General features: G+C 50.2%; 1 protein-coding gene across 1 annotated transcript in view; it reads left to right on the top strand.

Moving 5' to 3' along the window:
- The window catches only part of RAMP1 (receptor activity modifying protein 1), a 31,303-nt gene that overhangs the window by 8,073 nt on the left and 405 nt on the right, over positions 1–22,825 (top strand). The gene's annotated exons all lie outside the window — the stretch shown is intronic.

Consider the following 22,825-nt stretch of genomic DNA (forward strand, 5'->3'; position numbering starts at 1 on the left):
TGTTCTGTTGCTGGTTGTCAGCAGGGGAAGGAAAACCTGAGCTGAGCCAGGAGCTCTCAGCAGCCTCCCCTGGAATTTGTTAGGCTAGGCTGTGACAGGGTGGCATCATGGGACCCAGAGTTCGCTGAGTGGGCAGAGGAAAGGGGTACCCTTTTCCCCCACCCTCTCAAAGACCACTTCCTGATGTCCCCATCTAGCTGGCATCTCACAGAGCCGGTGGAGAAGTCTACTGCATGCACCACCACGACCCTGTGGCACCAACAACAGGGGCCATCTGTGAGTGGGGGTCTCTACGAGGGCAGCGAGGCAAAGGCCTTCCAGGCCCCTCTGCCCTGGCTCAGGAGCTCAGCCACAGCTGACCTGGGGGAGCAGATGGAGGGCTGGGGCAATGGGACCATGACGTGGGGCAGGGCATGCTGGTGAAGGAAGGAAGGTGCCGTTTGGGGCTCTGTGCACCCAGATCTGTGCTCACAGGAGACAGGGGGATGAGAGGGAAGGGTCTGGAAATCCACTTTCCTCCACCATGTGCCCAGAGCCAGCCCTGCAGCGGACAGATGTGGGAGAAGAGGAGGCATAGGGACACTCTGAGATCCTCACCTGGTGACTCACAGCCCCACCCCATCCCAGCTACATCGTCACCCCACCAGAAGGCACCCTTCTTGCTGTGTCCCACCAGCCAGAGGAGCTGTCTTCATTTGTAGGAGGCCCTGACGGGCAGCAGCAGCACTTCAGTCGAGGGCGGCATGGACTTGGCATGCCTGCTCCATGCAGGGTTCTGACGCTGATCCCCAGAGGGTCTGTTGATGCCCGCCTCTTGGGCTGGGGGAGCTTGGGGGATGGGGAGGAGGAACCCCATTTCCTGTCTCGGAAAGCTTCCAGAGAAATGTGTCTGCAGAGGCCCCTAGCTGAGGAATCCCTTGTGGTGGGGGGACCAGGAAGCAGGGAGAAGGACCCCTGGCCCTCACTCCCCATGCTCAGGGGCCGCTGCATCGTCCTCAGCTTCCGGTTATCTCCAGTGCTCCTTGTCTTTCTGGCCCCGGCAGAGATGCTCCCCTAGACAGGGCAGTAACCAAGCACTGGGCCACGGTGCCGGGCCTGCTGTGCTGTCTTTTTCCATCAAGTGATAAACTGTCCTGTTTTGCAATGTCCTCAGTTTTGGGGATGAAATCAGGCCTGTGTGTCAGAATGTAAAGGTTAGAAGTGCAGTGACACTGAGCAGATCCCGGCTGAGCAGAAGGGCAGGCAGGTGGAACTCATCCTGATGATGGAGGCTCACTGCAACGCACCTCCCGCCCCCACCTCCCCCTTGGACACACTGCTGAGACCCCCCTCCCCCATGGCCCAGAAAGCCCTGGAACCATCCAAGCTGTGCAGATGGGAGTTTGCTGTCTGGGGAGACGGGCCAGTCTTGCTCACACGGGGCTTCACTGAGCCGTCGCAGGCGGCCTCCTGGGGCCGTCGACACTGAAGGAGGCAGGCAGCACGTGGTAGGAGACGTGACGATGATGATGAAGATGTGCCCTGGTGTGTTGTGGTTGGTGTGCACGGGGGGCTCCCAGGTGGGGGAGCATAGCAGATGTTCCTTCCTGATGCCGACCTTCACCCCAGCACTCATCCTGCCCCCACAGCCCCCAAAAGCCCCCTTACGGGATCTCCCAGGATCCATCCGTCCATCCAGGATTCAACTGGTGGACATCTCCCAAGCATGCTCGAGGCCAGGGACACTGGGTCCACTGTGGGAGGGCCTCAGGGAGCTTCGGCAGAGCACAGCATTGGGCGTTTTATGAGGACACCTTTCTCCTCAAGTGTCTTACAGGACTGAAGCCCTGGACACATGCACAGGGTGCCCTGTGGGACACACTCGGGGACAGGTGGGTTTTAGGTCTTCATTCCTTCTTCTTCCAGCTTCTCCTCTCAATCGAAAAACAGAGAACCCACTTGCTTAAAAATACACTCCTTTTGAAAAGCAAGGAAGGGTGAGTTTACCCTCAGGGCCAGGGCCAGGTGGAGGCAGGCGAGCTCAATGGCAGGAAGGCCAAATTAACATGTCCTGATTTTCTCAATCCTGCTTATGTTGAGCCACGTCCAGGTTTTCGCTATTATAAATGGTGCTGCAATAAGCACTTTTGTACATATAGCCTTACTTCTTTTTTTGGCTGATTTCTTTGTTAAGAATTCTTGCAAATAGGCTTATGACCTCATGTACTACGAACATTCTGTGGTTCTTGATAGGTTTTGCCCAGTCGCCCTTTTAAAGAATTTCATTAATTTATTTATATTACCAACAACATACGAAAATATTTATTTCCTCATAGGTTCGTGAGTATTGAGTTTGTAGAGATTTTTTTTTTTGCAGATTTCAATGAGATTTCCTCTTTTTTTTTCCACTTGCCCTCTTTGGCTATTAGGAAGCTGTTCTATAGTTGTTTGCAACTTGTTTTTTCTCAAGTGCATATTATCTGACCACATGCTTTGCTACTTATCTTTTGAGTCATGGCAGGGATTTTTAATCTTCTTTTACAAACTCTTGAACATGGTAGAGATTAGCTATCTGTCATTTGGTTCTAAATATTTTCTCTTCATATCTCGTTTGTGTTTATTTAAGTGATGTTTGTTTTCTATGTTTTAGTTAATTAGTTTATTCAGTTAACACACATGCCCCAACTCACTCCTCAGGGGTCTGTGACTTTGGCATGCTCTTATCTGTTCCATAAATTCAATTGTTGAAATCTCAAGAGAGTCATATGGCCACAATACTGTGTTCTGTTTCTATTTAGTTGTTCTGTTTTGAAATAACATTTATCTTCTTAACACAGTGGGTAGTTACACTGAGACACAAATTAAAATTTATGTCCTTCCTACCTCGATTATCTTAATATAATTTGTTAAATAATATTTCCTGGGCTGGCCCCGTGGCTTAGCGGTTAAGTGCGCACGCTCCGCTACTTGGGGCCCGGGTTCGGATCCCGGGCGTGCACCGACGCACCGCTTCTCCTGCCATGCTGAGGCCGCGTCCCACATACAGCAACTAGAAGGATGTACAGCTATGACATACAACTATCTACTGGGGCTTTGGGGGGAAAAAAAAAAAAGGAGGAGGATTGGCAATAGATGTTACCTCAGAGCCGGTCTTCCTCAGCAAAAAGAGGAGGATTAGCATGGATGTTAGCTCAGGGCTGATCTTCTTCACAAAAAATAATAATAATAATAATAATAATATTTCCTACCTCCATTGTTTGGCTATGCTTAGTTTAACACATAATACATTCTTGTATGCATTAGAGTCTATTTCAATTAATTTTTACTTATGTTTGGGGGCCACACCACACCATGCAAATTACCATGGTTTCATAATATTTTCCACAATATAGAAGACCTCATCCTTCTTAGTGTGTTTATTTTCATTATAATTCACATTATGTTTTGCTTACTTTGATGTATCTTCTGCCTATTTTTCCAAGAGAACTTAAGAACCATTTTTGCCGAATTCCATAAAGTCATATCGAGATTCTAATTGAGATGACCGATCATCAATCAGTCAAACTTGGGCAGTGCTTTTGGGTGCTGTCTTGTAACAATTAGGACAAAATCCGTCATGGACCGAGTGAACCATGCATGGGGCTCCGAGTGGGACCCGCCTGGGCTCGAATCCTGCTGATTCCGTCACTACGTAAACTCTGTGTGCCTCTGTTTCCTCCCCAGGAAGATGAATTTAATAGGATTTGCTTCATTGACAGTTCCTGATTTTCCTCTGTATGAGTTTCCTTTATCAGGTTTTAGGATTAGGATCACATTTGCCTAGTGGAATATATGCGCTCAATGACCGTTGGAGTCAAGGGTGGGAAATAATTTATGTGACGTGAGAAATATTTGTTCTTTGCAGGTTTAAATGAATTCATCACCAAAACCTGGTGGTTTGGGAGATTTCTTTCTCCAGTTTTTTCCTCTGCTATTGATTCATTTTGGCTTTCTATTTCTTGTTTAATGTGTGTATTTCAGCCATGTTTATTTGGTCTATATCCTTCAGATTTCTCACTAAAACATAATGCTGCATTGTACTCCCTTACGTGTTTAATATCCTATCTATTCAAGTTTTGTTTTCTCTGTATGTTTTTCTCTTCCTTTTTTTCTTTTAGATGCCACCTCATTCATCAAAGGGAAATGAGGAGGCCACTTTTTCAATAATTGTGCCCATTTTTATAGTCTTTAGAGAATACGCTGGGTTTTACACTGCAATGTCTTTTTCAAAATTTTGGCTTTAACTTTTATCATTCACTTTTCCCTTTTTTAAAAAATATTTACTTCTTTCCTAAGATATAATTTAGAGACTTAGTTCATCATTTTTTCTCATCTTTTTTTTTTTAACATAATAAAGGCATTTAAAGCTCTGATGTTTCTCCGTAAGGACCTTCTTCATCACTTTCTGTAGATTTTGATATGTCTGTTTTTTCATTTTATCTTAATAGACAGGTACTGTCTTCATGACTTTCTTCTTCAGACAGTTTTTTCATTAAACAAGAATATGTTAATTCTCCTATGTTTTATTTCTCTTTGATTCTTAGTCTCTTCTTCTCTTGTCATAGTGAGAGAACATAGAGTGAATAATGTCTGCTTTGGTAGTATTTTTGTTGAGGTTTTCTTTGAGATCTAGTGTTGGATGACCTTCTGTTAACATACCATGAATACTTGAAAATGAAGCTTGTTCTGTTTATTCTACTTAATTCCCACCAAAATAACCATTAATTCTGCATTGTTGTGTTATTCAGCTCCTTTCTGTGTTTCTGAATTTTTTGTGTACTTGATAATGGAGTACTAGATTCTTCAATTCTGATTATATTGTTACTGTTCCTATCTTATTTTTCTAGCAGGTTTTTACCTATATATATTTGCTCTGTTTTTCTAGCATTTAGATTCCATGTTATTATGCTGCCATTATCAACCACCAAATATCATTGTTTCGCTTCTTAACCCATTTAATAGTTTTTGCTTTAAATTATTCTTTGCCTCACATGAAGTATTTCAATAACTTGAAGCCTACTCATAACTCTTTAGTCTTCCGATATAGTGCTGTCTTAATTCTCCCTCTTCCCAAGAGCTTACTGCTGGATTTTATCTTTTCATCTGGAGAGGGACAAGCCTCATAACCAAGGAAATTATATATTTGTCCTTTTGCTCTATTTTCAGGCACTCCATTTTTTGTCTTGATTTTCATCTTGCTACACTGATTTTTTTTCTTTTCTCTCCATTGTTGAAACACAGTATTATCTTTTAAATGAGGTCAAAATATTGGGGAGCTATTTTTCACTCAACCAGCCATGAAATGTGAAACACAGATGTTCTTATTCCTGTATTGCTTTTCTTACCTTGTCAAACCACGGACTTCCGCCTCCCCTCAATGAAAGAACAGGAGTCTCTGTCTCTCTCTCTCTCCTGCCCCCTCCTTCCCTCCCTTTCTCCATCCTTTCTTCCTTCCCTCCTTTCCCTCCATTTCCTCATTGATTTTAATTAGTGCTCTAAAATCTACTTCTTCCTTTCTGTCCTCTGTTGGGTTTTATTTTTTCCACTGCGCTGTTCTGACTTGTATCAGTAACCCTTGGTCTGAAAGGGCTCTCGGTTACCTATCTTTGCAAATAGGCTGTTCACTCAAGTGTGTCTTATTATTTTTAACATCATCATTCCCTTTTACATGGATCTTTTCAATCCAGGCGACTATTCGAAGAAGATCCTGGAAATAAGCCGTGTGATTCACGCGTTCTCAGAATTCAGAAATTTCTAAGGAGCCTGTGGCTGCCTTTGTACCTGAGTGACAGCGTGGCAGGGTGATGAGTCTACACCAAGCAACCATGTTTTCTGAAGTTCCCGTAGCTGTTGTTCCATTGTCTCTGGGTTTGTATTGTCATCAGAGAAGGCAGAAGTGGTTTTGATCTATTTTTTAAGTGTAAACTCCCTCTTTCCTGTGTGGTTGCTTGCAGGTTGCTAGAACCAGGGGACCAGGAGGGGATGGTGAAGGCTCGGGGCAGGCAGGACGTAGCCCGAAGCCCCTGTGACTGCATGGGAGCTGCCTGTGGGGGGACCCTTTGGGCAGCTCTCAAGACACACATCCTCAGTTCTTTGGCAGCTGGAGCCACTGGGGACGTGGGCGATGGTAGCACCAGTGTGTGACTCTTTTCCAGTTGGCCTGGGGGCAGGTAGGGGAAAGGGTACAAGACCCCTATCAGAAGCCAGGTGGGTCTGAGGCTCTGCGGGACCCCTGAAACTTACTTCTCTGTGTCCTCATCCTCCTGGTGCACTGGGGCTGCTCCATGGTCCAGGCTTGTGTCCCAGGATGGTTTTGAATCATGGAGAAGCCCCTGCAGATGGCAGGAAGCTTTTCCCTTGCTGGGGGTGGTGGCGGATTCTCCTCCTGATTGGGCACGTGTTCACAGGAAAGAGAGACAAACAGTTACCAGGCCTGGGGCCGGGGGTGGCCTGTTCCTGCCTCTATCTTAAGAATGTTTCTTCTCCTTTAAAAAGTTAGATGAGGGCACCTTGGTACCATGAAGAGGTTCAGAACCAGATATTTAGTCAGCTCAGCAGCTGTTTGCTGAGGACTTAGGAGGTACTGGGCCAATGGTGTGGCTGCTGGGGACCCCCTCACACTCCCTAGGGGGGAGCCCCAACAGTAGGTGGGGATTGACCCCCAGCTCCAACCCTCCACCGGGTGTCAGGGCCGCCCCCTGGGAACCTGGCCCACTCTGATACCACCATTCACCCCAAGGCACCTAGAGAGTGTCCTCACGGGCCAGGAAACTGACGAGGAGGGCAGAGGAGGGGCCTGAACCCAGGCCAGCCGGCAGCTCTAGAGCCCACACTTTGACCCTGCCGAGACCATCGTGCACAGCGCAGAGAGTTGAGCCAGAGCTGGAGGCAGGCCTCTCTGCCCGCTGGAGAGGAGACCTGGGCTATAACCTTGAGTCACTCCTGCCTTTCCCAGGGAGAGAGGGGCCTCTCTGGGAATGGTCCTGTCACCCAGGCCCGAGGGCAGGGCTCCTGCGGGGACAGTGGACACCAGCGGGGTGTCTGCCTCAGTTTCCTGGTTGTCACTTCAGGTCCCTTGGCGGCTCCTCCTCCACGTCCCCACCTTGGGGTGGTGGGGGTGCTCAGCTCCTGGGCTGGGTTCATTCTTTGTGTTCCTCTCCCACCAGCCAGCGAGGCTGCACGTCTCAGGATATACCTGGGGCCGTTTCCAGCATATCCTGACAGCCCGCTCTGGGCCAGGCCCGTGCTGAGTTCTGCATGTCAGTGTCTCACCTCCTGGCAGGTCTCAGTGGCTCCATCGAGTTGGGAGGGAGACGGGAGGCTGAACGTTTGTTCTTTCCCTCAGCCACACCTACTCCTGGCTGGGTTCCGGGGAGACTGAGAAATGGTGCTGCCCTGGTGGGGCTCTCAGGCCAGGGTGGAGGCTCCCCCACGGCTGCGAGGTCAGCAATGAGGTGCCCGTGTGAGGGAGGTAGTGGGCACCTCGTGGGGGGTTTCTCAGCCTTGCTGTGACTGCCTCCTCTGTGGGAGGACTCATACCCCCTTGCTGTGAGCCAGAGACCACTATACCCATTTTAAAGGTGAAAGCACAGAAGCTCAGTGCTCAAAGTCCCACCGCTAGTCAGTGTTCCATGGCGTAGAATGTTCCATGGCCCCGCCCTTCCTCCCACATCCAGTGTTGCCCTGAGTTCCACACCGGGTAGGACTAGGGCGGGAGGGTCACGGATGGAAGGGGGCTGCCTGGACGGAAGCAGGAGTTGGTGGGACATGTGGGTGAGGTGAGCCCGGTGCAGGGGGCCCTTGTGGGGGGAGGGCAGGGATGGATCCTTCAAGGCCCTTGGGGGTCCCTTCGAAATCCAGTGGCATCAGGGAGGCAAAGGGTTTCTCTGGCAGTGCTCTGGGCAGGCCTGAAAGTGGGACCAAGGGTGGACTGGGGGGAGAAGCCCTTCCTTACAACCACCAGCGTTGCTTCACAGGGATGACGTCCCCAGGGTGTTAGTTCCAAATATAGACCCTGGCTGTCCTGTCTAATCCTGGGACTCAGATGTGTGCACGCCTGTGTCCCAGTGAGGGTGGGAGCCCCGGGGCCCAGACAGGCCTCGGTGTGGCCGGCGGGCGACTTCGCTTCCCCAGACCTGGGTGTTGGCCAGAGGTTCCCAAGAGATACTCCTGGGTGTTTCAGCGAGGCCACAGTGGACACAGGTCGGGGATCAGCCACGTGTCCCTGAGTTCTCAGCCCCCGGGAGCTGAGATCACTTCAGGTGCAGATACCCCTAACTTTCTGGGCCCTCGGAAGACACCCACTGAATTTTAAAACTACGACTTCATCGCTGTGAGCTGCGGACCCCAGGAGCCTGGTTTCTGCCCGGGCCGGTTCTCGGAGGAGGCATTATGTTGCCACCTGCCCGGTAGGCCCTCTCCATGGAGAGCCTGGCTTGGCAGCTGCCGGGTCTGTCTGGTGCCAGGGCTGCACATGGAGCCAGGAATGGGTTTAGAAACCTCACTTCCTCCTTGGGCAGAGGTGCCCAGATTCCCTCCCGCCCAGAGCGTAGCCAAAAGAACAGGAGCAGTGGAAGGAGGCAAAGGAGCCCGGCCCCAGGAGGAGGACGAGGCGGCCTGGACACCCCCTGCCCAAGAGGGGCTTCCGGAGGGGAGCAGAGGAAGCAGTGACCTACATGGAGGAGCCAAGCAGACCCTGAGTCGGACCCCTGGGCCACCCACCTCCCTGCCATCTCGAGTCACTGGCACAGGTCACTGGTCGCCTCTCCAGCTCCCTCGTCTGTAAGGAAGTGATAGGAACACCAACTCTTGAGCTGTTGTGAGGAGTAACCGTATCGTGTACAAAGGTCTTAGTGTGTCCTGTCCTTTGAATGGCAGATGGCCAGGCCTTTAACTGTCGTGCGGGTGTGGGGTGTTGCCCTCGGAGGACACAGCCGGCTGCAGGGGGCACGTGGGCGTCTACCCCAGCCTAAGCGGGTCCCCGTTCTGCATGCCCACAGCTCCCTGAATGGCCCCTGGGTGGCCCTCTTAGTGACCGGGTGTCCCTCGCCCAGGGGGGCCGAGACTGGGCCTGGCCTGCCCCCAGGGTGCAGCATCGCATGCTCCCGGCAGGAGCCCAGAACCTCTTGTGGACAGACTGACTGGCCTCAGCGGCAGCCAGCTCCCACTGTGAGCTCTGCCTGCCCCATCGCGGCGCCCGCCTCCCTCCGCACCTCTGCAGCCTTGGGTCCCTGGAGTATGATCTCCCCATGCGGCACCCCTAGCCCCCTGGCCCCCACCTGGGCCTTCCTGCTCCTCTGCCGTGAGTGTTTGTCTGCAAGCTGGGCCCAGCCAAGGAAGCCTAGGGGCTGGCGAGGAGCTGGCCTGTGTGCTGGCAGAGCTCTGTGTGGTCCAAAAAATTCTGTTTAAATCTTCTAGAAACACAGGAAAACACTAGTGTCCCCTCAATTGATAGCAGTCGCCTTAGTTGGGTGCTTCTCCCTATGGGGGTGGTGGAGTAGCGACCATCCCCTCATGTGCGTTGGCTCCCTGGTCTCCATCTGAGCCTTGGGGTGGTCTTCCCAGATGGAGATACCACAGCTCAGAGATGCTGAGTCTCTTGCCCAAGGACACACAGCAGCTTGGCAGGTTGAGTCCTCGCAGGGCAGCTGGCCAAGGTGGAGGCTGAAATCTAGCTAGTGCTCTGCTGGCCAAGCCACATTCCTTGCCTGGAGGAAGGGGTGCCCTTCCCCATTCCACAGGGCCCCGCATGGCCCCCTGCACAGCCCGGACCCCACGTGGCCTCCACATGTTCCACGTGGTCCTCACATGGCTTCCAGGTGGTCCTGACCAGTCTGGGTGCAGAGCTGAAGAATCTGCTCACGGTGTCCCCCACTGCTCCCAGAAAGTGCGCCTCCACGTTACGGGATCCAGGGGGCGGGTCGTGGGGCCTGGCACAGGGACACTTACAGCTCCGAATGTGTAGACTGCGGACCTGTGTTTCTGAGGGTGTGTGCACTGGGGGCCTTGGGACTCCCCCCTGCAGACCCTGTATCCAGACAGGAACCCCAGGGCTTCTCTGTTCACAGGGACTCCAAGGCAGCCCGGGCTGGAAGGGGCAGTGACCTCCACCACCGCACCTGTTCCCACCCCAGGCTTGGGGAACAAAGGCTCCGAGTGGCACTCTCTGGTGGGCCCTGGAGTCACAGACACATTGGCCTCATCATTCCTTCATCATTGTGCCCTGAGTCCTACTGTGCATCTGTACAGGGACCCAGGGTACAGCAAGGAACCAAGCGGGTGTGCCCTGCCCTCCCCAAGGTCACAGTCCAGGGAAGAAGACAGAGAGAAAATGGGCAGCTGCAATAGAGTAAAGAGGGATGGGGTGGGGTGGGTACAGGGTGGGGGCACCACGAGGCCCAGAGGACGCAGCCAGGGGATGTATCCCAAAAGTGCCAGGCCTGAGTACTGAGTTGGAGGAAGCAGGTGCCCACAGGCGGGGGGTTGTGGGCAGCAGACTAGGAGGATTTCAAGAAGAGAGCCAGGGGCCTCTCCACCACCCCACTATAGAAGCTGCTTCTCTCCAGAAGAGGAACCCCGAAATCCATTCCTGGCCCGAGAGGCCACAGAGCAGGTCCTTCCTAGGTGGGTCTTGAGAGGCAGATGGAAACAAGAAAGTGTGAGAGGAGACAGAATAAGACTCCCAAGGCCGAGTCTCCCCCATGTCTGGAGGACACTATGGGGCAGGGGGCGGATGGATTCTGGGGGAAGCGAGGACTCCAGTGAAGGGCCCTTGGGAGCACTGGGTTTCTGAGGCCCCCTCAGGGCCTTGTCTATGCTGTCTGAGTGGGGAATGCCTCTCTGTGCAGCGTCTCCCAAGCTCCATTGACCCCAGAACCCTATCTTACTATTTTCCTTTGTGGAATGTCTCAAGGGATGGGAGAGCCGGGCTGGCTTTGGGCCAGGACAAGAGAGACACGAGGGGTGGGGGTTGAAGCCAAAGGCCCAGCGGGTTGGGGAGGGGGAGGCATGGCGGGAATGGGGCTGCAGAGGATGTGTCCCGTGTCTGTCTCCCGTAGTCCACGAGTGGCGGGTTCCTGGGTCTTCCCTGACCCCTCGTTTCTGTTATCAGCTGATGCGTCTCCCCGATGGGCTGCAGGTGTTACCTGATTAAGCATTGCCTCCTGTCCAGCAGTGAAAAAGATCCGCCCATTTCGATTGGTCTTCCTCTTCTTACTTAACTCTCCCAGGTTCTTTTATCTCTACCTTATTCATGTTCTTCATTTTCTAAGAGAATGCTGTTCATCCACCTCACTCAGTAAGTGTCCAGTGGCCGGGCAGGTACAGCTTAGCCGGGGAGCTGGTAACGAAGACCTGAGATGGAATTTGCCTCTGCCATTCAGCCGGGTTTATATGAAGCCTGTCGTGTTGTTCGGGTTATTCATTAGTGGAAACCTCATAGCGCGTGCACACGTATGCTCTAATTCCTTGGACAGGGATGGAGCTGGCAGTTCCCAGTGCTCCCTGGGAAAACGGGTGTGCCGAGATGTCAGAAGTCCCTGTTCTACAGCTTAAGGAGGTAAACTGTAGTGGTAACCTTGGAAAAATTCATCCTTTTGTATTTGCATTTGCATTAAAGTATGCTTTTGCATGTAATGCTCACATTACCCTGTCTAAACACTCCAGTGGGTCAGCCCTGAGCCAGCAGAGATGCATAACAACTTCCACTGCTCTTTCTCAGCAGACTGCCCCGGTTTGATTGTATCTCTGTGACCTGCCTGATTTAGAGAGGGTTTGATTGTACAATGTCCATCTTCCTGCCACTCCCGCTGCAAGTCCGGGGATGCGAAGCTGCCGCGCGAGTGAGTTCCAGGTACAGAGCTGGCTCGGGTCCCTCCACCCAGCACACATTCACAGGCCAATGGTAGTGTAATGAGCTGAAATGTTTTTAATCAAACGATGAACGAGACTTCCTTATACGTTCCCCGCAGGGTCAAGGAAAACAAAAGCTGCCCTGTCCTGCGCTGCCTCCGGGCAGGAGGGCGGCCGTCCTAGCTCACGTGGGCGTGGGTCTGTGGTCTGGGGGAAGAGTAAACCCCATGCGCTTAGTTATCCGCAGTGAGGGCCGCTCGGCCCCTCCTGTGGGTCGGAGGCCCTTCGTAGAAATGAGCTGGCCTGGCACGCTCACTCCGAGCCTGACGCAGGCTGGGCCAGGACCGCGCAGCTTTCTGTCACCACAGAGGAAGTAGTCCGGTGAGTGGCCAACCCCTCCCTGTTTTGGAAAGGTTCCGCTGTGACTACTTAGGAAGTCCTGGGTGGGAGCCCTGACAGCAAAGACAGAAACCACAAGGGAGAAGACGGATCTGACCACCTAAAAATTAAATAGACGGATTCCTGACTGTAATGAAAATGCCTCTAGGGTTCCAATAATAAATGTGATGTTTGCTATTGATTTGAGAGAGAGATTTTTATCGCGTTAAGAAAAGAACCTCTTAGTGGTTTACAAGGTTGGGTTTTTTTTTTTTTAATCAGAAGTGAGTGTTGAATTTTATCAAATGCCTTCTCAACATGTATTGAAATGATCTTATGTTATTTTCCTTTGACATATTGAAGTGTGATCTTATAATAACAGGTTGAAAGCATTCCTGAAAGAAACCCACTTTGAAGTGTTCTGCACAGCTAGGTTACATTTGCTAGTGTTTTGCAAAGGACTTTGTGTCTATTTATAAGTGAAAGTCAGAGACATCTGGTGCCGTGTGCATGAATGCTCCAAGGCTCGTGGGCATACCATCTTAAGAGGTTTGGGATCAAGGTTTTGTTAGCTTTTTAAAAAGAACTGGAAAGTTGGACATCTTTTTCTATGATTTTAAGAATTTGAAAGAACTGCCTGGGTCTGGCATCTTTTGTGAAAGTAATTCTTTAATAACATTTTCTGGTTTTCTTCTCAGATTTTCTACTTTTTAAGTCAATATTTGATAGTTTATAGTTTCCCAAAAAGCACCCCAATTCATCAAGGATTTTCCAATTTTTAACAGACTTTTTTGCATGTTAATCTCATACTTTTTATAATCTTCTCCTATCTGTGGTTTTGTATATTGGTGTTTTCTCTGCTCTTTTTGCTAGGTTAGACTGTAGGGAAATGTGTCTATTTCATTGTAGCTATTTTTCTAAAGAATCAGCTATTGAATTTACTTACTCATTTTCCTGTTTTTAAAAATATCAATAAATGTTAGTTTTTAATAAGTATTAACGCATTTAAATTATTTACCCTTTGAAGAGATTTATTTTGTTGTTCTTTTAAAAAATGTTTTGTTTTGTTTTTTGTGAGGAGGACTAGCCCTGAGCTAACATCCGACGCCAATCCTCCCCTTTTTTCTTGAGGAAGATTGGCTCTGAGCTAACATCCATGCCCATCTTCCTCTACTTTATATGGGACGTCGGCACAGCATGGCTTGACAAGCAGTGCGTCAGTGCGTGACCGGGATCTGAACCTGCGAACCCCGGGCCGCCGCAGCGGAGCACGCGCACTTAACCACTTGCACCACCCGGCCAGCCCCTAAAAGTGTTTTGATTGGGTTACTTATTTCATTTATTTTCGTTTAGTCATAAGATAATTTACAACAGTGGATTTTTCTCAGAATTCTGTTTTGGCTCTATTCTGTTAATTTTTACATGTAGTATTGCCATTATCGATTTCTTAATAGCCTGTAATTAAATTTTTAAATTCTTGTTTGAGCCCCAAATTATATAAGTGATCTTTCAGGGATTCGATTTTTTAAAAATTTATCCTTTTCTTACTAATTTCTAGTTTTTAATATCGTAGTCAGAGAATATTGACTTAAAATTTGTCAAGTTTTTCTTTGCTGCCTAAATAGGATCCACTTTTGAGAAGATCGTTGATTCTCTGTGGAATAGAAACTTGGTCATATAGTCACTGAATCAGGCTTATTAATTTTATTTTTCATTTTTATGCTATTTTTTTTATGCTATATTTTTTGCTATATTTTTACCTACTTAACCTTGAGAGGTGTGTTCAGGTCTCCACGTGAAGATGGTGTTGCTCACAGCTGTAGGCACTCTATGTACCATGGAGCTCTCCTTACACCTTCTCAGGGTGAGATGTCCCTCTTTGTCCCACTGACTGTCTGTTGCACTGGACTGTGCGGTGTCTGCTAAGATGGCCACCCCTGTTCTCCTGTGTGCGTCCCTCCTTTTGTCTCACTTGGCCTTCGAGGTGACCTCTGTGAACAGGGGAAGTGGGATTTTGTTTTCTCCTTACAGTGTCCCTGCCCTCATGGTGTTTGCAGTCTAGTTGTTGAGACCAGCAATGAGGGCATAATCCCGTGAATTACAGTGCAGGTACACAGTAAGACACATCTATGAAGGAAAACCCCACTTTACCAGGGAGCCAAATGAGGCTGAAGCGTCAAAAAAGGCCTTTTTGAGGAAGTAAACTTTGAAGGATGAGCATATATTGGCCTTGTGAAGATGGGGTTAAGAGCCTTCCGAGTAGAAAGAGCAGCATGTGCAAAGATCCCGAGGCAGAAACATTGGCGAGTGTGGCTAGAGTGTGGCCTGTCAGAGGGAGGGGATAGAGTAGAGAGTTGGGGCCTCATGAGGGCTTTTGAATCCAGCACAGGGTAGCATTGAAGGTATGAAGCAAGGGTGCAAAGATGTGGACAGTGGGCTGGGGGTGGGGGAGGGCTGTGGCTGGGAGAGCCAACGGTGGGCTGGGCCCTGGGTGCAGAGGACAGGAAAGCTGGGGAGGGGTTGGATGGTGGCCCCTGACTAAGCTGGATGGGGAAAGGAGAAGGGGTGCAGAGATGCCAAGGCCCCTGGCCCGTATTCAGTGCAGAAAGGCAGAATCTGGTATTAGAAATGTGGGTTGTAATAACCCACCAAGCCCAGTCACTTCTGCCTACTCCTGGTCACAGTGACAGGGCCGCAGGAGGGGAGGGGAGGGGAACCTTCCCGGAATTGGGGGGAGTCCATGACAATTCACAGGTTGGGCGAGGCTTCCCAGGCGTGGGGGATGGGGCAGCTTGGGAGTCAGGTGTGCTGACAGCCGGATGTGGACAGGGCCAAGCTTCAGATGCGAGTGGGGATGTCACAGATGTCAAGTCGCAGTCGCTGGCGGGGGAGGGAAGGAGCACTGCAGAGTGCGGAGGCCCCTCCTGCGGCGGGGGCGGGGAGGGTCCGGGAGCCTCGGTGGGTGAGGTCGCGCATGGCTGCTGATGGAGGGAGGGAGAAGTCTCGGGAACCCCGAGGGAGGTCCTGGGGGGCTGACTGCGAGGGACGAGCTGGGTGCGGAGGAGAAGGGGCCTAGGAGAGGAGACCAACGAGAGGAGGTCCCCGGGGAGGGGGCGCCATCTGTGGCCTCACCATTCCTGCAAGGAGGCCACGGGCCGCGAGTGGGAGCCGGGGGACTGGCTGGAACTGGCGGCAGAGGTGGTCCTGCCCTCGGAGCCCACCCCTGCCCCCCACCCACCCTTAGCCCCCCCCCCCCCCCCCCCGCCTGGTCTCAGCGCCTCTCGGGAACTGGGCATCTAATCCTCGCAGCATCCGTGCAGGGACCACGGTAATGCCCATCCTACGCGGGAGGCAATGGAGACAGGAGAGGCCGCCCCCTCCGCAGCTCCAGCCGTGAGTGGTGGAGGGAAGCTGCCGGCCCGCGCAGGCCCTGGGGGCGTCTAGGAAGCAGGACCAGGGTGGGTGGCCTAGACCTCCTGGTCCCTGCCCACCTTCCAGGCGTGCGGACACTGGGTTGCGAGGTGTGCTACTGCACTCCTGACATCGGTTGGAGGGTCCCAGTCCCCAGCATTGCCACCTGGAGCAGGGCTGCCAGCCAAGTGCCCCCAGTTCCTGGGAGGGGGATCCCAGAGTTCCTTCCTACGCCTAGCATGGCCAGGGGAGAACATGCTATGCTTGGAAGCAGGGGGTGGGAGGGGGGTGTCCCCGTGGTGGGGGACACTGCCCTGCCACTGGGACAGGATTTACCCCGCCCAGCTCAGGACAGAGGTAAGTCGAGCAGAAGGAAGAAATGCGGCCTGCTGGCTGCACGCTCCGAGAGGGGCAGGGTCTGCAGGGACTGGGCCCGGGTACGGGAGGCAGGGCTGGGGCCAGCGCAGCCCTCTGAGCCCTGGGGGTGGGCCAGACGGAGGGGCCACGGCCCCCGGCAAGGTATGGCCTGCCAGGCTGCAGGGACTGCTCGCCCCCAACAGGCCTCCCACCTGCTTGGGATGGTTCAGAATAGCACAGCAGAGTCCCCTGGACAGAAGGCCTCCTGCCGTCACTGAAACGAAGAAATGAGCGCCAGTGGCTGCAAATGCGGTGACATAAACGTCCAGTTTTCTGCAGGGTTTTTTCCCAAACAAACTTTTTAAAAATATAATTATAAAAATAGTGTATGCTCACTGTAGAAAACTTGGAAAATCCCCAAAAAAGTAGAGAGAAGAGAATAAAAGTCCTTCTTATCACTGCCCTCTGGTGGTGATAAGCCCTCTTCACATTCTGGTGCATTCCCCTCCTGCATGGACCCTTTTATGCTGAAACTGCACTGTTGATATCATTTGGTCTCATCTGCTGCTTCTTTTGTTCAACGTCGTAACATAAATATTTTCCTACATCTTAAGAATTTCTTCCTAAGTATCATTTTAATAGCTCCCTAACAGGGGTTCTTATAACCAATTTCTTTCATTACTGTCCTATTGTTTGCTGTTTTTCATAATTATAAATTTGCAATGAACATCTTCTTACATTACTTCTGTCTACATTTCATATTATTAACTTAAGATAATTCCAAGAAATAGAATTACTGGGTCACAGTGTACCCATGATTTTGAGGTTATTGATACATATTGCCAAACTGCTTTTCAGAAAATTTTACCAGTTTATCTTCTATTAGTAGTCATATGAGTGCCTGCCTCATTTAACTATACCTTCAGCAGCTCTGAGTAGTCTCTCTCTTTTTTTTTTTTCTGCTGAGGAAGACTGGCCCTGGGCTAACGTCTGTGCCCATCTTCCTCTACTTTATATGGGATGCCGCCACAGCATGGCCTAACAAGCAGTGCGTCAGTGCGCGCCCGGGATCCCAACCGGTGAACCCGGGGCCGCTGCAGCGGAGCGCGCACACTTAACCGCTTGCGCCACCGGGCCGGCCCCTGAGTATTCTCATTTTTAAAATGGGTTCTATTTGGATGTTTGGGATTTTTTTCCTTAATAGTAAGGGTAAACATTTTTTCAGATGCTTATTAGTTATCTGTGTTTCCAGAAGAACTATTTAGCCAAAAGCATCATGGGTAGCCCACTCTGTGTTTTGCACACACCGCACACCTCCCCATGTATCTGAGCTGCCCCACCCCTGTCAGTGTGGCTCTTTGGCATGCTCCTCAAACCACCCTCAGATGGGTCACCTCCACCTTCTCCTGCTCTGACTGCCAGGATCCCAGGTGGTGCCTGGATCTCCCAGGATCTCTCCTCTCCCAGCAGGCATTGAAAGCTACTGGAAGCCACCAGGTTGTGAATTGTCCCAGGTAGATGGAGGCAAATACTGGTGCAGAGAAAGCAAACAGAAATCCAAAAGTGGTTCCTCCTCAGGCTTTAGAGGGCTTGGACACACATCTCCTGGTCAACTTTTGCGCGAGTTTATAGGACAAGAAATGTATACGTTGTGAGCCACACACCAGTTGTGGGGGAGGAGGTGTCATTTATTGGGCACCTGCTATATGCTGGGCCCTTGACCTCCTTTAACTTGATCTCCCGGTAACTGTGTCAGGTGGGCACCTGTCTCTTCATTTGAATGTGAGACCAAGGCTCGGATAGGTTAGGTGAGGCCCCCAGGATCATTAGAGGTGGAGCTGGAGTTTGAACCCAGGTCTGTAGGGTGCCAGGGCCCAGGCTCAGATACTCCACATAAGGGCCAATCAGGGCTCGTTTAGGGACAACAGCAGCCACAGGTGTCCCCAGAGCAGATGACTCACCTGTGGGCATCAGTGGGCACCTTCCTGTCAACAAGAAAACGACCATTAATCATATGCCAGGAGCCTTGACTTGGGACTCAGATATATTGGAAACTCCCACTATGGTGTTCAGGAACATTCCAAGCAAAGTTCACCCAGAGTAGAACGTCCTAGCCTAAAAAGGATAATTATTCAGTTACATGAGAACTGAAAATAGAGGGTTAAAGCAAGAATATTTTTTCGTGATTATTTTGGGCTCTTCAGTCAGTCCTGCGTTCTTTTGAACAGAAGAATGTCTGTTCTCTGAGGGGAATTCTGTTATCACATCCTTGCCGACAGAGCTCACAATATTTATTGAAAATTTCAGCTGTCACTTCTGTATAAATAAACAGGATGAAGTGGGCAGCCGACTGCACATTCGAGATATTTTTAGACGGGGGTGGCTTTGCAGACGGGAAGGATAACATTTCAAGGAGAGCATGCCTGATCCCAGAATAGCCTGGTATGGGCTCAGCCTTGGCGTAGCCTCAGTGTGGGGCCTGCAGCGTCACAGTTTCTGGGTCCGGGGCTCCTTCCCATCCACCATCCCATGGTTGGCCAGCCCAGAGATGGCAACACCTCCTTCTTTTTTTTTTTTCTTTTATATAGTTTTTTATTGCGATAGAATACGCATAACATAAAATTTACCATGGGTGACATGAGGTACATTCACAGTGTAGTGCACCACTCTGCAGTTCTAGAACATTTTCATCACCCCAGAAAGAAACCCTGCACCCATTAAGCAGTCACTCCCCTTCTCCCCAACACCTCCTTCTAAGGATATCCCAGCTCCACAACTCAGGCACGGAGGCTGGGGACAGCACTTAGGAGCAACTGTCCACTGGGTCTGCAGAATGCCAGAAACTACCGTGGATTTGGTGGGTCTAAGACGGGGGAGAAGACAATCATTCAAACCAGTGTTTGCAACATGTGCCCTGTAGTTGCTCAACAACCAGCTCAAAAGTCTGGTTTTTAACAATACCAGATGCATTTAGCACTTACTGCGTGCCAAGCACGTGATATGCAGGATTCACTTTTTCTCACAATGACACCCAGCCTGTCATGCTTCCTGTGGCCTTTTCCACTTCTGTTTTCTACTTGACACATGAGTCCTCGTTCACTCGGGAAAACCGGGCACCTTGGTGGGCAGGTCCCACATGCCCTCTGCTGCCTCTGCCCACTCCCTCCCTCCTTGGGCCTTATCCACTTGGCCCACTCACATGGACTGAGGGAGGCCCCCTGCGACCTGGATAATGACCCAGAGGGCAGCTAGGGCAGAAAGAACAGTGACCTGGGATTTTGAGAGCATATGATGGGGCTGCAGTGGAGGGGCTCTTGGGTGCTGGAGAGGCCCTAACCTTTCCCATACAGCCTTTTAAAGCCTCCTCTGGTGTCTCCTTGATGTTGATTTATAGCCTCTGCTCCATTTCCTCACTTTCTAGATTAAAAATAAGGAAAAGTATCTGTTAAATATCTTCATTTTTCCTGTTTATAGAGCTCTTAATTTCTTTGTGTGGGTCCCAAATTCTTTCTGTTATGTTCTTTTGACTGAAGAACTTGAACATTTCTTGTGGCACAGGTCTGCTGGCACTGCATACTCTCGGCTTCTTTCTTTTCTGAAAAGGTCTTTATTTTAACCTCATATTTGAAAGATATTTTTGCTGGGCATAGAATTCTGGGCAGACAGGTGTTCCTCCACCACCACCACCAAGACTTTGTCACTCCATTGTCTTCTGGCTTGCATGGTCTCCGGTAAGAAGTCTGCTGTACCTCGTTCCTCTGTAGGTGTCTTTTTTCTGTGAATGACTCCAAGATTGGTTTCTTGGATTCTTTTTCTTTATCTTTGGTTTTCAGCAGTTCAATTTTGATGTGTCTTTGTGGTTGTTTGTTGTCGCTGTTTCTTTGTTTTTCATCCTCTTTGGGGTTCTCTGACCTTCTTAGATTTGTGATTTGATGTCTCATTATTTTTGGAAAATTCTCAGCAGTTATCTCTTCAAATATTTCTTCTGCTCCATTCCCTCTCCTTCTTCTGGAACTCAAATTACAAGTTGGAGTTTGTATCTTTGATAGTGTTGTTAATTTACCACAGCTCTTGGATGTTCTGTGTTTTTTCTCTTTATGTTTCAGTTTCAGTAATTTCTCCTGACCTGTCTTCAAGTTCACTAATTCTTTCCTCAGATGTCAAGTCTGCCGATGAGCCCATCAAAGGAATTCTCTCTAATACCGTGGTGGGTTTTTTTCTAGCATTTCTCTTTGACTTTCTTACACTTTCCATCTCTCTGTTGAAATTCTCTGTCTGTTCATGCATATTGTCTGCCTTCTCAACTAGTCCTTTTCTCATATTAATCTTTTTAAAGTCCCTGTATGATAGTTACAGTATCTGGGTCATCTCTGAGTCTGATTCTGTTGATTGCTTTATCTCTTGACAATCTTGGAAGTTTGTTTTTGTTGTTGTTGTCGTTGTTGTTGCATTTGAATGAAAAATTCATAATTTTTTTATTAAATGCTGAACATGCATGTGTAGAGTAGAAGAGACTGAGGTAAATAGTATTTCCATCCAGAAGTGGGCAAGCCTCTTCTCTCAGGCTGTTAGTGTGGAATTTGAGTCAATCTTGTCAGGAGCTGAGCTGGGTTGGGGATTTGTTGTTGCTATGGTTGCCTTCAGAGCACCACAGGCCTCAGATATCTCCAGCAATGGGCTGCTGTTGCCTTGTGCTCAGGGTGGGAGCTAGAGGATTTTCCTCAGTGTGGTGAGCCACCATGAACACCTGTGCAAGGATTGGATCTCTCTCCACCTCTCCCAGCAGGAGACTGCTGTTGCTTGTTATTCTATGCCACGTTCATATTGGGGGCAGAGGGAAGGGTTCCCCGTGCCCTGGTCCAGCCTCAGCTTAGGCCCGTGCTGTCAGCCTCAGCATTCCTGTTCCTCCTCCCTGTGGCAGCCAAACTCTGCCCTGTATGTATGGGGTCTTGAGTGGGAGATTCCTGCCCCCCTGCCCCCCAGTGGCAGGAGACCTCTGTTTGGTCTTGTGCAGAATCCTAGGCCCAGGATGGTTTCCTGCTGCTCTCCCTAAGGAAAAGTCTTTTTACCATCCTTCTCCCAGCCATAGTGGGTCTTTCTTGTGGCCTGGGGCTGACAGGCTGTACTGTCCCACCCTCAGCAGCTTAAGACTTTGCTTCCCAGGAGAGAGGGTCTGGGGAAGTGGGAAGGACTTCGGCCTGTTCAGCTGCAGCCACTGCTCATCCTCCAGGGGCCCAAGGCTGTCACTTCTCACTTGAGAAGGACTTGGGAAATGTGTGGTGTTTCCTGGCTGATCCCCTGCCTCCCATGGTCTCTCCCACGAGCACCCACTGGAGCCTCATGGGAAGGAGCGGCGAGTCACGGAGCTGCCGTACATCTGGGGCCCCAGCAGTTCCACACTGACCCTCTAGCCCACACTTGGCCTTTGGCAGTTTATTATTTAGCTGATTTCTTCTCACCTCTGGTATGGCGGCTGCGTCCTGTTCCCATGCTCTGCCCCAGGTGAGACAGTCCCTGTGTTGCTCCTCCTTGAAACTCAAGTCACTTTGTTGCCTTGCAGTCTCGGCTCTCTGATGGACTCAAGAAAATGTATGATTTTGTAGTTTCTTCAGCTTTTTTTGTTGTTCATGTGGGAGCAACACTATGCAGCTTTCTCCATCCTCAGCAGAAGCAGAAGTGACTCACCTTCTTGAAACTATATTTTAATTTTGCCCAATGTTGAATCTCCATTTATTAAAAAATAATTTACTCAGTTTAAACATAGAATTACTATATAATCCAGCAATTCCACTGCTGGGTGTATACCCCAAAGAATTGAAAGCAGAGACTCAAACAGATATTTGCACACCCATGTTCATAGCGGCAGCATTGGTCACAACAGCTAAAACATGGAAGCAACCCAAGTGTCCATCAACGAATGGAGAAACAAAATGAAGTATGTACAAACAAGGGGATATTATTCAGCCTTAAAAAAGAAGGAAATTCTGACACATGCTACAACATGGATGAACCTAAAAGACAGTATGCTGAGTGAAATAAGCCAGACACAAAAGGACAAATACTCTGTGATCCCACTTCTAGAGTGGTCAGATTCATAGACACAGAAAGTAGGATTGTGGCTGCCAGGGGCTAAGAGAAGGGGAGAATGGGGGGGTTACTGTTTAACGAGGACAGAGTTTTAGTTTGGGAAGATGAGAAAGTTCTGGAGATGGATAGTGGTGATGGTTGCACAACAATGTGAATGGACTTAATGCCACTGAACTGTACACTTAAAAATGGTCAAAATAGTAAATTTTATGTTATTTCTATTTGACCACAATAAAAAACACACTTTACTGGTGCTTGCCATGTGCCTAGTATTCTTCTAGGCACTGGGATTACAAAGGTGAACGAAACAGACAAAACCCTGTCCTCGTGTTGCTCACCCTCGATAAACAAAATCAAGACGTAACCCGGAACAATGACGGCCAATGGTGCTACCAGGAAACTCCAGGAGGGTGGGAAGATGGGGGTGGGGGTGGGGGCCTCACAGAGAGGCCTGTGGACACCTGGGGGAGCTTCCAGGCTGAGGGGGCGTGCGTGGGGTGATGAGTCAGCAAGGGGCTCGAGAGGCTGCTGGTTTGCCCACCCCCGAGGGCTTGTTGCCCCAGGCTGCCCTCTGAAGACACTTGGCTGATGCACCTTCTAGTCTGCCCTTGGTGTGGCATCCCAGCCCCTGGAATCTCAGATGCAGGGAGGGATGTTCCTTAGCCCCAGCTTGCCTTCTGGGGTCTGGGCACATGCAGGACATCTGGGGAGCCGTCCAGGAACT

This window comes from Diceros bicornis, chromosome 37 (genome assembly GCF_020826845.1).
Source record: "Diceros bicornis minor isolate mBicDic1 chromosome 37, mDicBic1.mat.cur, whole genome shotgun sequence".
Classification (NCBI taxonomy): domain Eukaryota; kingdom Metazoa; phylum Chordata; class Mammalia; order Perissodactyla; family Rhinocerotidae; genus Diceros; species Diceros bicornis.